Raw genomic sequence first — 12,419 nt, 5'->3', positions numbered from 1 at the left:
TTCTCAGATCTCTTGTTGAGTTGGTAGGTGTTCAGAATGATTTGATTATCTAGTTAAATTCCAGGGACCAGACAAAATTAGCATCCCATACTCCTCTGCCATCTTACTTCTCCCTAAACTTGCTCTTTTAGTTATTATATAGTTAGTTATTTTCTCAGTGTTTTTTTAGTATAATTGACACACAATGTTACATTAGTTTCAGGTGTAACACACAGTAATTTAACATCTCTAAAAAGCTATGCTAAGTTCAACACCTGTGTAACTGCCATCTGTCACCATACAATGCTATTGATACCACTAACTATATTCCCATTACTTATTCATCTCCATTACTTATTCATTCCATAACTGGAAGCCTGTATCTTCTACTCCCCATCCACTGATTTTGCCCATTCCCCTACCTCTCAGTTTATTTTCTGTATTTATGAGCCTGATTTTGCTTTTTGTTCATTTATTCATTTGTTTTGTTTAGATTCCACATGTAAGTGAAGTCAAATGGTCTTATTTCATTTAGCATAATACCATCTAGTTCCATCCATGTTGTCCCAAATAGCAAGATCTCATCCCTTTTTTGTGCCACATAACATCCCATTGTGTCTATATATTACATCTTTCTTATCCATTCACCAGTCAATGGACACTTGGGTTGCTTCCATCTTGGCTCTTGTAAAAAAAAAAAAAAATGCTACAATAAACATAGGAGTGCATATATATTTTTAAATTAGTGTCTTCTTTTTAAAAAAGATTTTATTTATTTATTTATGAAGGACACAGAGAGAGAGGCAGAGACATAGGCAGAGGGAGAAGTAGGCTCTCTGCAGGAACTCAATGTGGGACTTAGTCCCAAGACCCCCAAAATCACACCCTGAGCCAAAGGCAGACACTCAACCACTGAGCCACCCAGGCTTCCCAGTGTCATCCTTTTCTTTGGCAAATACCCAGCAGTGGAATTATTGGATCATAGGGTAGTTCTATTTTTAATTTTTGGGTAACCTCCATACTATTTCTACAATGGCTGCCTGAGTTTGCACTCCCAACAGTGCACAAGGATTCCTCTTTCTCCACAACTTAGCCAGCACTTGTTATTTCTTATCTTTCTAATTTTAGCCATTCTGACAGATGCGAGGTATTATCTTTTTTTTTTTTAAAGATTTTATTTATTTATCCATGAGAGACACACAGAGAGAGGCAGAGAGGCAGAGACACAGGCAAAGACACAGGCAGAGGGAGAAGCAGGCTCCATGCAGGGAGCCTGATGTGGGACTAGATCCCAGGACTCCAAGATCACGCCCTGGGCCAAAGGCAGGTACTAAACCGCTGAGCCACCTGGGGTTCCCCGCGAGATGATATCTTATTGTGGTTTTGATTTGCATTTTTCCCTCATGATGAGTAATGTTGAGCATCTTTTCATGTGTCTCTTGGCCATCTGTATGTCTTCTTTAGAAAAATGTCTACCCAGGTCCCCTGCCCATCTTTTAAGTAAACTTGCTCTTTTAGAAACATGAGCAATTGTATAAAAAAAAAAAAGAATATTAAATTCTAAACTACTAACCTCAAATTCTCCCATATTTGTTCATGTATGTACATATAATTCCACTCAGCTGCAACCAGTGTACGTGTAACTTATTTTCTGGTATTTTCACCTAACTTTATTTCATTTAGGCATAACTAGTATTGACATTTTCTATATATTTATCATTTTTTCCAATTAATCTATAGCATTTATTCATGTTAATATGCTATAGTTTTAAGTCATAGCCCTCTTTTAGCCATTTGCGTAGTTCCAAGTATTTGTGATTTAAAAAGCACTACTAGAACACATTTATACAAGTAATTTTTTAAACTTTTGAATAAAAAAAATTCTTCCTTCTTTTGTAGATGCTGTAATTATGCACTTCCTGCTCACCACCTAGCAAAGGTGAAAGGAAGAATCTCACCTCTACTTCCATGTATGAGGTACCAGGTCTCCCAAAGAGCTCCTCTGGCAGGCTCGATCTAAAAAGAAGTTTGCAGGCTTAGAAGAAACGAAGCATTTTCATTATTCAAGTTTAGATTCTGCATATGGTAATGGTATACTTACTACTCTTATTGTACTTGGACTAATTAACCTTTCCTTCTGATTTAATATAGATTTATAAAATCAGTGATCTTTTAGAGCAAGTTTCCTGTTCCAGCAAATGTCCCTGTCTTGGTTTACCACCCTCTCTGGAGTTTCCCTGGTGTAATCTGAAAGTGACTAATTGTTATGGAGAACAGGGAAAGACCAAAGAAAAAGGAGACCATTCCAGGTTGGTAGGTAATAGTTTTAACAAGGAGAGGGAACTTACAAATGAAGCTTATCTTGGGTGGCAGCAAGATGAGTGGATCCCTGCCTCTGCCTGCCAAATCTTACAAAGTTTATAAAGAGGGCTTAATTAGGTTTAGTCATGTATATCATTTAAGTATTCTCAATATCACATCACACTATCAAGACTAGGTCCTTGGAATGGCCTCTGGGAGTAGGAAAGGAAAGTGAAACCCACATTCCAAGGAAGGGGTTGGTGAGGAGCCTCTGAGCGTTTAGGTTGAGCTCACAGGTGAACTGGCAGTTATGTCTTTTCAATGACCTTCCCCAACATTCCACTCCTCATGACTGGCCCTTTACAGTCTCACACACCCTTCTTTCACAATGGGTCCTGAGCAGTTGGCAAGGAGTTTCACTAGCATGAGGTGGCTCAGCTGGTGGCTCTCTGGCTGCAGTGGAGCAGATACCACACCAACACAGGCACATGTAAGAGAAAACACAGGTTAAGATAATAATTCCAAAATCACTGATAACTTTCCATAAGAGCCTGTGATCCAAACCACTGATTCATCAACTCCCCTAAGCTGGGAGTCAGATCACTCGGGGAGCTCACTGTGTCCTTATGTGACTTTTTTTTTTTTTTAAGATTTTATTTATTTATTCATGAGAGAGGCAGAGATGCAGGCAGTGAGAGAAGCAGGCTCCCTGCAAGGAGCCCGATGTGGGACTCAATCCCGAATCCCGGGATCACACCCTGAGCCAAAAGCAGATGCTCAACCGCTGAGCCACCCAGGTGTCCCTCCTTATGTGACTTAATAAACATGATACATTAATATATTCATCAAATATGAACACACAACATTCTGTTTGGATAATGACACAGGTGCTTCCTTGTAAGGCAATAATAATGTCAATAGCCATTCTATTTTGGAGGATAGCTTTTCTCATCAGAGACATTTCAGTGTTCAGTAAAGACAGTCTTTGTTAACTATCACGTAAGTCTTGCTGGGTGAATTTAGTAAGGATTTCTATGTGTGCTATAACATCCTCCATACCAAAGGAGGGAACAAAGATGGCAGCCAAATGATCAAACCAGTGAGAAAATGCACCCACCTGGCCTTGAGGAGAGAGAGGTCGGGAGGTTTAGAAAGTTGACCTGGTTGTATATACCATGCTTGTTGGTGGGAGGAAGCAGCATTTTCAGGCATGAGCACTAAGGGCAGGCTATGACAGACCAGGACCTTCATCTTCTCCCCTTTGGTGGTGCACGTTCCATTCCTGGTATAGTGACTTTTATCATGTCCAGGTTGGAGCAGGACAATAGGATCCTGGTGGAAATGGAATAGCTCTCCCTCACAGAGGGATACAAAGTAACTATCCCAGCAGGAGGTCCCACTGCAAATTCTTGTAGATAATTCCTTTCTCAGGTGTGGTGGGTTGGTGTTCTCAACAGGATAGCTTGTTGATCACAGTGAGAGTCAGAGCAATGGCTGCTTCCCACAACTTCTTCATGGTATTGGGTGCTTCAGCAGGGGTTCCAATCTACCACATGGGGCAACAGGCCATACTGGATGATCATTCAAATGTATTAAAGCCTGGGACAATACTTTAGTCCATCAGCCAAGGTGGTTTTACTTGCTAACAATTTGATTTGCTGCTTTGATATTCTATTTTTTCTTTCTACCAACCCCGCTGCTTATGAGTAATAGGGAAGATGGAACCTCCTTTGCCCACTCTTGCATGTCAGGACTTTTGAAATGTGAACCCCAATGACCATCTTGTCAAGGAGGGTACCCATATGTGGTACTTAGCTTCTCTAATCCCTAATGGAGGCAACTTGATTTGCATAGCAGCAGTGGAAAGCTTTGGGTTAGGCTAGATGTAGGGTCCACACAAAGCAAGGCATATTTAGAACCCTCACCCAGAGGAAGGGAACCAACCTAATCAATTTGCCAATTTCTCATTGGCTGGGAACTTCAGTGAATGGCCCCAGATTCTTTTGACATTTTCTTTGGACACTGTTTAAAAAACATAGGACATGCTGTTATTGGATTAACCAAGTAACTGTACTTCAAAGGCAATCCAGCATCTTTGGCAATATGCCATCCTACTCAGACATTGTGATGGCTGCTCTTTCTAATGCACCCAACCTGCTGTATCTACTGATGAGCTGGTAATAGGGCTTGTACTTGAGCGTCTTGATTACCAAGAGGTGTAAGTGACCTATGAGCTAGAGCATGAAAAACAGTGAGAGCTATCTTAGGCTGTTGCAGGTGGACCCAAATGTCTTTCCACATATTTTGCTTCCAGAAGGGTTTATGTATGATCATCTACCCCTTAGCTTTCCATTGTCCAAGCCACAGGGGTTAATCCCTACAGAACAAACTAATCGTCAGTGCAAAGGGTTAATGGCCAGAGGTCATGTGTGATCACCAGCCAGATCATTCTGCATCAACCCCACTGGCTGATGCACTGGCTGCTATGTGGGAGGTTTACCACATGTACACTGCTAGGAGCTGATATTCTGTGAGGATATATTGGGCCTCTGCCCCCTAGGGGCATTCTCCTGTTCTGTGGTCTCTGCCACAGTGTTTGACAAATACCTTCCAGAGTAGTATTTTTGCTTTCTCAAAGGCAATTGCTACTTTGATCCCCAGTCCTACACATGCCCTTTCTTTACCAGGTGGCATACTGTGCCAGGTATGCAATTGAAGTTCTCCAAACCCCCAAAATCCCTACAAGGTTTTATACCTTATTAATCACAGCTTACCATCCCAAACAACTCCCAAAACCTTACAGCAGTGTCTGGGCCTTGAGCTTTCTGTAGGGTCATTGCCCATCTTCTCCCTCATAAGTGTTCCAGCAAAGCCTGTAGGGTGTCCTGCAGCAAAGGCAAATCTTTACAGGTTAACATGATACCATCAATGCAATGGGCCCATTGTACTGATGTGGGGAAGGAGAACAGGGACAGGTCTCAGACTACCATCCAATGACATACTGTGGGACTATGAAGGTAGACTTGGGAAAGTACTTAAAAGGTTCATTATTATCTCTCCCACAAGAAGGTAAATCAATGTTAGTTATCAGAAACCTGTACCTGTCAGAAATATTTTTCATGAATTTCCTTGAAGTGAAGCACTTTTGTAGGAACAATTTTTGCCAAAGCCTCAGAGCAAAATAACTGTCTGTGAATGACAAAAGCCTTTAAATGGCCATGGTTAAAGATCTGATGAAGACTTATTATTTATGACAGTTGACAAGGGAACTCCTACAGCAGTCTATATTTTAAAAAGCCTTCCTTCTCTCCTTTTTTTTTCAGTGTCCCAGGGCAATGTTTTGGTTATCCTCTAGAATGTTTACATTTCAAAAACATGATAAGATTTCCAATTTTCAAGAGATAGAGAAAGAATTCAAGTTTTCTCCTAGGAGTTTTGGGGTACTTGCCAGGTAAATTTTTCTTCATAATAGGGGCCAGAAGACATTAGACATTTTATCTGTTTTCTCATCAATTACCATAACTTCCTCCTCTTCATTTTCATCACTTTGTCAGAGATTCTACCTCTTAGCATCCTAACTTTGTCACAGTATCCAGATCTTCATCTGAAGAATCAATCTTAGGCCCTCCTAGCTTTGTAGAACACATACCAAGGCCTCCAACTTCTTATCCTGCTCTCCCACCTGTCTGCTAGCTGTGAAGCTAGCAGAGTATTAGACATTCACACATCCTTCTCTAATCTTGGCTATTCTAATTTTCTTTTGTTTATTTTTATCTTTAGAGAGAGAGCACGCATGCTACCGGGGGAGGGGGAGGGAGAGAGGGAGGGGCAGAGGGAAAGAGAATCTTAAGCAGACTCCACTCTCACCATGGAGCATGACCCCAAGCTTGATCTCACAACCCTGAGATCATGACCTGAGCTGAAATCAAGAGTCAGACGCTTAACTGACTGAGCCACCCCTCAGCTGTTCTAATTTTCTACTTCAAGCTCTAGCCTCTAGTTGGGCATTGGTAGCCACCAAACTCCCCACAGTAGAAACCAACCCACTGTAGCAACTTTGAACTTCCTTTCTCTTCTGCATTTTTCAGGTATCCCCATACTTACATGGTGGTCCACAAGCATCTGACATATACACTACCCTTCCTCCCATAAAGACCCATGCCCAAGTTGGGACTTCCTCACAGATGCCTCACTCTCAAGGCTCATTTCTTCCGTCTTCTGACTGGCTAACCAATTATTGTGGTCACAATCAGCTCAGAGCTTTCTGCATGTAATATGAAATTGTCCCCATATATAGGAGGCAGAGAGAGACCAAAGAAAGAGGAGGCCACTCCAGGTTAGTAGGTTGATAAGCAAAGGAAGTTAGGCTTGTCTTGGGTAGCATTAAGATAAGTGGATCCCCAATGCCTGTCAAATTTTTAAAGTTTATTAAGAAGCCCTAACTAAAGAAAGAACCCAGATGTCCATCAATAGATGAATGGATAAAGAAGATGTGGTCTATATATAGAATGGAATATTACTCAGCCATCAAAAAGAATGAAATCTTACCATTTGCAACAATGTGTATAGAACTAAAGGGTATTATGCTAAGCAAATTAAGTCAGAAAGACAAGTACCATATGATTTCATTTATATGTGGAATTTAAGAAATCAAACAGATGAACAGGGCAGCCCGGGTGGCTCAGCAGTTTAGCACTGCCTTCAGCCCAGGGCGTGATCCTGGAGTCCTGGGATCAAGTCCCACATCAGGCTCCCTGCATGGAGCCTGCTCCTCCCTCCGCCTGTGTCTCTGCCTCTCTCTCTGTCTCTCTCTCTGTGTCTCTCATGAATAAATAAATAAAATATTAAAAAAAAAACATGAACATGGGGGGAGGGAAGGAAAGATAAAATAAGATAAAAACAGAGAGGGAGGCAAACCAAAAGAGATTCTTAACTCCAGGAAACAAACTGAGGGTTGCTGGATGGAAGGTTGGGGGTGGGGGGCGGAATGTAATCACTGGGTGATGGCATTAAGGAGAGTACTTGATGTAATGAGCACTGGATGTTATATGCAAATGATGAGTCATGAAATTCTACCCCTGAAACTAATAGTACAGTATATTTTAACTAAATAAAATTTAAATAATTGTTTTAAAAGATGCCCTAACTGGGTTTAGTCATGTGTACAGTGCAGGTAAGCTCAGTACCACATCATATCTCAATGTTATGTCCTTGGAGCAGCGTCTGGGATCAGGAAAGGCAAGCAGAACCCACATTCCAAGGACAGGGGAGGGGATGAGGAGTCTCTGAGTGCTGTGAGTGAAGTCCAGCTCACAGGTGAACCGGCAGCCACTTCTTTTGGATGACTTTCCCTATCACCCTCTGAGGTAGGGATCCTAGTACCTCCTGAATGCTAATAGCATGGCAATTCTCCAAGGATGAGAAGATCTTACAATAAAACATTTTTTAGAGTATTTGTCCTTATAACCATGTTGCAGAACTAAGACTCCATGGCACACATTTGGGGAACTACAAATAAGTAGAATTGTCAAAAAATCACCTTTCTGTGTTTCCTCTTCTCATACATTAATAATCATAGTTGAATAATCTGATTCTATGTGGCTAAGTCCAAAGAAGCCAAGAAAATAAGGATATTTAGGCAGCTATTTGGATCTTTCCAGTTCCCAAACCTCCAAACCTAAGTGATCCTCTGAGCTGCAGACTTGATGTCTATTGCTTTTCAAATTCACCAGAAAGTTACTGTGTGCCTTATTTCCTAGTATTCTGTAGAAATAGTTTACATGTTGCATTTAAAACAGAGCTTATAACCAACATGAGATTTAGTAGAAATAGCTTGACTTCTCTGAGTTCCTAAGAAAATTAAGAATTCAAATCAGTTCCTGCAGCCTTTCAAATTTTTTACAACTAGAGCCTCTGCTTCATGCTTCTCTTACGTGAAGGTGACTACTCATTGTCTGCCTCCCCACTGCTACCCAGATACCCCAACATTAATAAAATGGCTTTAGAACAAATCACAAGGAAATCTGGTTCTAAATAGTGCTTATGAAAATGGAGCAGTTGATGGTAATATTCAATTAAGAGAACATCAATAAATTTTTTTATATAAACTCCATCCCAAAAGATGGTCAATCATGCAGGTCTCCTTTAGGTTGTAGACAAATGATAGAAAACTGCCTTTGGCAACTGATTTCTTTTCCATATGCTAAAAGTTATCTGTTTGGTTTACTGGACTGATGAGCTTAAAGAGCTTGCATTAGCTCATATTAGCTCAGGATTCTCCAGAGACACAGAACCTATAGGATGTTTAAACATAGAGAGATTTATTTTAAAGAATTAGCTTACAGAGTTGTCAGGACCAGCAAGTCCAAAATCTACATACAAAGCAGACCAACAGGCTGGAGACCCAGGGAAGACTTGATATTACAGCTTGAGTCCAAAGAGGTCTGGAGACAGAATTCCCTCTTCCCTGGGGGACCTCAGTCTGTTTTCTCTTCAACCAATTGAATAAGGCTCACCCGCATTATGGAAGGCAATCTACTTAAAGTCTATTGATTTAACTGTTAATCACGATGGAAAAAAAAAAAAATGCTTTCACAGCAACATCTAGACTGGTGTTTGATCAAAAACTGGGTAGCATGACCTAGCCAAGTTGACACATAAAGTCAACCATCACAGACCTTTCATAATTTTCTAAGAGCTAAAAGCTTGCATCAGAAATAAGATGGAGTGATTGAAATGAGACCAGCTTTTTTTTTTTTTCTTCTATGTGGCATGTCTTTCATTGCTTGCTGAAGTGGAGCTGAAGGATGCCCCTGGCAGAAGATCTGGTTCACAACCCGTGTCAGACCCAGCCCCTCGTGAAAGCAGAGGCTCCAGGCCACAGCCCAGGGTCTGTCTACTCTATTCTAAACTCAACCCCAGTTCATCTTTCCTGCCCACATAGGGAGGGAGAGAAGTAGAAGAAAGGTGCTTCTAAGTTGCCACATAGGTGCTGATAAGCTCCCACAGACATTCTGAGAAGAGGCGGTTGGTATTAGAGATTCAAACCACCTATAATCATCTAGACTAGTAGGATTTCCAGTCACTTGCTCACCATAGAAGCAATGCTATTCTTCTTTCAAATGAACCACCTCTTACGTACTCTTGATGATAGCAACAAGACCAAGTAACTCATCACAGAGGACTGGAGACCATCGATAAAGCCTACCATTTGTTGAACTGAACTAGAAAATTTCCCAAAGAGATCACAGGTGTTTGGGTCCTAGAATGGGTTTCTGGGAGTTAGAAACTGGCATTATGATGTCAACTCTGTTCTGTTGAACAGTCTCTCATTCCACTTAGCTAATTCAGAATCCTGGCATCTACAGGGGTCCTCCTGCAGGCCTGGGGTGCTGGGAGAGATCAAGTCTCCCTCCTTCCCTTTCTCTGCTCTAGCCCTGTCACACTCTGCTGCTAACTCCCCATCTATCAGGCACCAAGGGTCATCACCACTTCCTGCAAGTTCCTGCTGAGCCTCAGTTTTTATGAAGCATGGCCACTGTGAATATACAGAACCTAGAGGTGCCAAACCCCAGAGTTTCAGAGAGGCGTGGGGGGATAGCCTTTTGAGCTTTTACTCTCAGTCCTTTCTCTTCCTTGGGCCGGAGGTGTATCGATGAGCTGGGTCAAGAGACAGATGAGAATGACGACACATTGTACTGTCCTTCCAATGACTAAGATTTTTGTACTGGACCAACCTTTGCACACTTCACTCTTTTTTGCCTGAAAGGAGATGCCTCCACCCAACCTTCCTTTTGGCCTGCCCCACCGGTTAACCAGACATGCCCAGGCAGGTCCTACTGCTGAACACAATTTAGGTTCAAGCTGGAAGCCCTGTCATGCTCCCAATGTGTCCCTCTCTCCTTGTGTAAACACAACACACACAGCAGTTACATTTTAAAATATAGAAATAATTAGGAATGTGGTTACCTTGAGGGGATCACAATTCAATACGTTGTTTGTAGAATGAATTTACATCCCTGTTCATAAAAAGCTCTATTCAGATGTCAATACTTCTATATTACTAGAAGCCAGCAGTTGGCTGGGACATTCAACTTGCTGTCAGTAAACGTGCACTTCAAGTGGTCTGCCTGAGAGCATAGCTGGCCTGTGCTGACCCATCCACACTCCCACATCCCCTTCTTCCCAGGAACAAGAGTGATCCTTTGTCAAGGGGTAGCTATGAGACATTTGCCCTTTAATCTACAGATCTGAGCCACAAGAGCAAGGCACCCATTTTAATAAATGCAATAAAACTACCACATAAGTACTTATAAAGACAAGGTAAAAGTTCTTGGACCATAAAGTGTTAGAGTCAGAGGGATCTTAATGAGCACCTTGTCCAGGGCCTTGACCTTCATTGCACGTTAGACCCACCTGGGAACCCAGATCACAGTAGACCACTGAAGTCACTCTCTGGAGGCCTGGAAATGGGTATGCACAGGAGGGCTAGTGATCTGGTCAAATGGTTCTCAAGCCCACTTGTTCTTTTTTTTTTTTTTTAATAAATTTATTTTTTATTGGTGTTCAATTTACCAACATACAGAATAACACCCAGTGCTCATCCTGTCAAGTGCCCCCCCCAGTGCCCGTCACCCATTCACCCCCACCCCCCCACCCTCCTCCCCTTCCACCACCCCTAGTTCGTTTCCCAGAGTTAGGAGTCTTTATGTTTTGTCTCCCTTTCTGATATTTCCCACACATTTCTTCTCCCTTCCCTTCTATTCCCTTTCACTATTATTTATATTCCCCAAATGAATGAGAACATATAATGTTTGTCCTCCGATTGACTTACTTCACTCAGCATAATACCCTCCAGTTCCATCCACGTTGAAGCAAATGGTGGGTATTTGTCATTTCTAATAAGCCCACTTGTTCTTAAGAATCACCTGAGGAGCTTAAAAAAAAATTAACTTCTAGGACTTATCCCAGACTTATTTGGGTGTGAGGTTTTTAAAGCTTCCAGGATATTTGGCAATCAGTCAGGTTTGGAAACCATTGCTCTACTCAGCTCTAACACTGTCCTGAGGCCACAGATATGTTAAATGTCTTTGCCCCAGCAAATACAGTTAACAGATAAGAAAGCCAGGACTAGAATTCAGTTTTACAGTTCTCAGTTTGGCATTATTTATGAAGAAACTATTAAGCCTTTCTTTCTTTCAACCTGGAAAGAAATATCTACTTTTATATTTTAGGTTTCACAAAAATGTTGAACTATGTTTTGTTTCATTTTTTTTCTATTTCATCAAAACCTCCTTACACCTAGAAAATGCTTCAAAATGAGTTTTTTTCAGTAGTTCATAAGGAAAGTGCTTTCCTAATTGCAAGAGTCAATCACTAAAATCAAGGGCAGTGAAGGAGGATTGTGGACTCTCCTTTTAAAATGATATTTTTAAAATATTCTTCTGGGGCACCTGGGTGACTCAGTCAGTTAAGTGCCAGCTCTTGCTCTCAGCTCAGGTCTTGATCTCAGGGTCACAAAGTCAAGCCCCACATTGGACTCCATACTGGGCATGGAGTTTACTTAAAAAAAAATTTTTTTAAAAATATTCTTTCATTTTTCAAGAGAATTAAGGTATGGAGGCACCTACTACATGCCAATCACCATGGTCATATTTTTGAGAGACTTAAAGTATAAAACATGGCAACAAAGGGCATATTTATTTCATGGGGAAACAAGCAAATGAAAGGAAGCAATCAGGGGCTATGGGGCCAGGACTATGATAGTCCTTTGGAGTAGGTAGAGTGTGAAGTGGACTGTTACTCAGAGAATGCCTCGCAGAAGAAGCAAGTCTTGAGAGGTGAACATGATGTTTCCAAATCCCATCCAGTCCTTGGAGTAGGGAAAAAAACACCTGTTTTTTTTTTGTTGTTTGTTTGTTTGTTTTGTTTTTTTTTTCTTATAATCCTGTAGTTTGGGGATCTCTGGGTGGCTTAGTGGTTTTAGGCACAGATCCTGATCCTGGAGTCCTGGGAACGAGTCCCACATCAGGCTCCCTGCATGGAGCCTGCCTGTGTCTCTGCATCTCTCTCTCTCTCTCTCTCTCTCTCTCGATCTCTCTCTCTCTCTCTATCTCTGTTGTCTATCATGAATAAATAAA

At 41.5% G+C, this 12,419-nt stretch overlaps 1 long non-coding RNA gene across 3 annotated transcripts; it reads right to left on the bottom strand.

The window, feature by feature from the left end:
* Positions 1–1,332: 1,332 nt before the first annotated feature.
* LOC102152828 lies at positions 1,333–9,563 on the bottom strand. 3 transcript variants are annotated; one of them, XR_005378522.1, is made up of 4 exons: positions 9,374–9,563; positions 5,382–5,469; positions 5,055–5,165; positions 1,333–3,826 (listed from the first exon to the last, which is right to left on the bottom strand). It is a non-coding gene; the product is annotated as an uncharacterized LOC102152828 (long non-coding RNA). The 3 variants fall into 3 exon arrangements; XR_005378524.1 differs by lacking the exon at positions 9,374–9,563 and adding an exon at positions 6,385–6,722; XR_005378525.1 differs by lacking the exon at positions 5,382–5,469.
* Between the last annotated feature and the right edge of the window lie 2,856 nt (positions 9,564–12,419).

This window comes from Canis lupus, chromosome 25 (assembly GCF_011100685.1).
Source record: "Canis lupus familiaris isolate Mischka breed German Shepherd chromosome 25, alternate assembly UU_Cfam_GSD_1.0, whole genome shotgun sequence".
Taxonomy (NCBI): Eukaryota; Metazoa; Chordata; class Mammalia; order Carnivora; family Canidae; genus Canis; species Canis lupus.
This window is presented reverse-complemented; position numbering and strand designations above follow the sequence as displayed.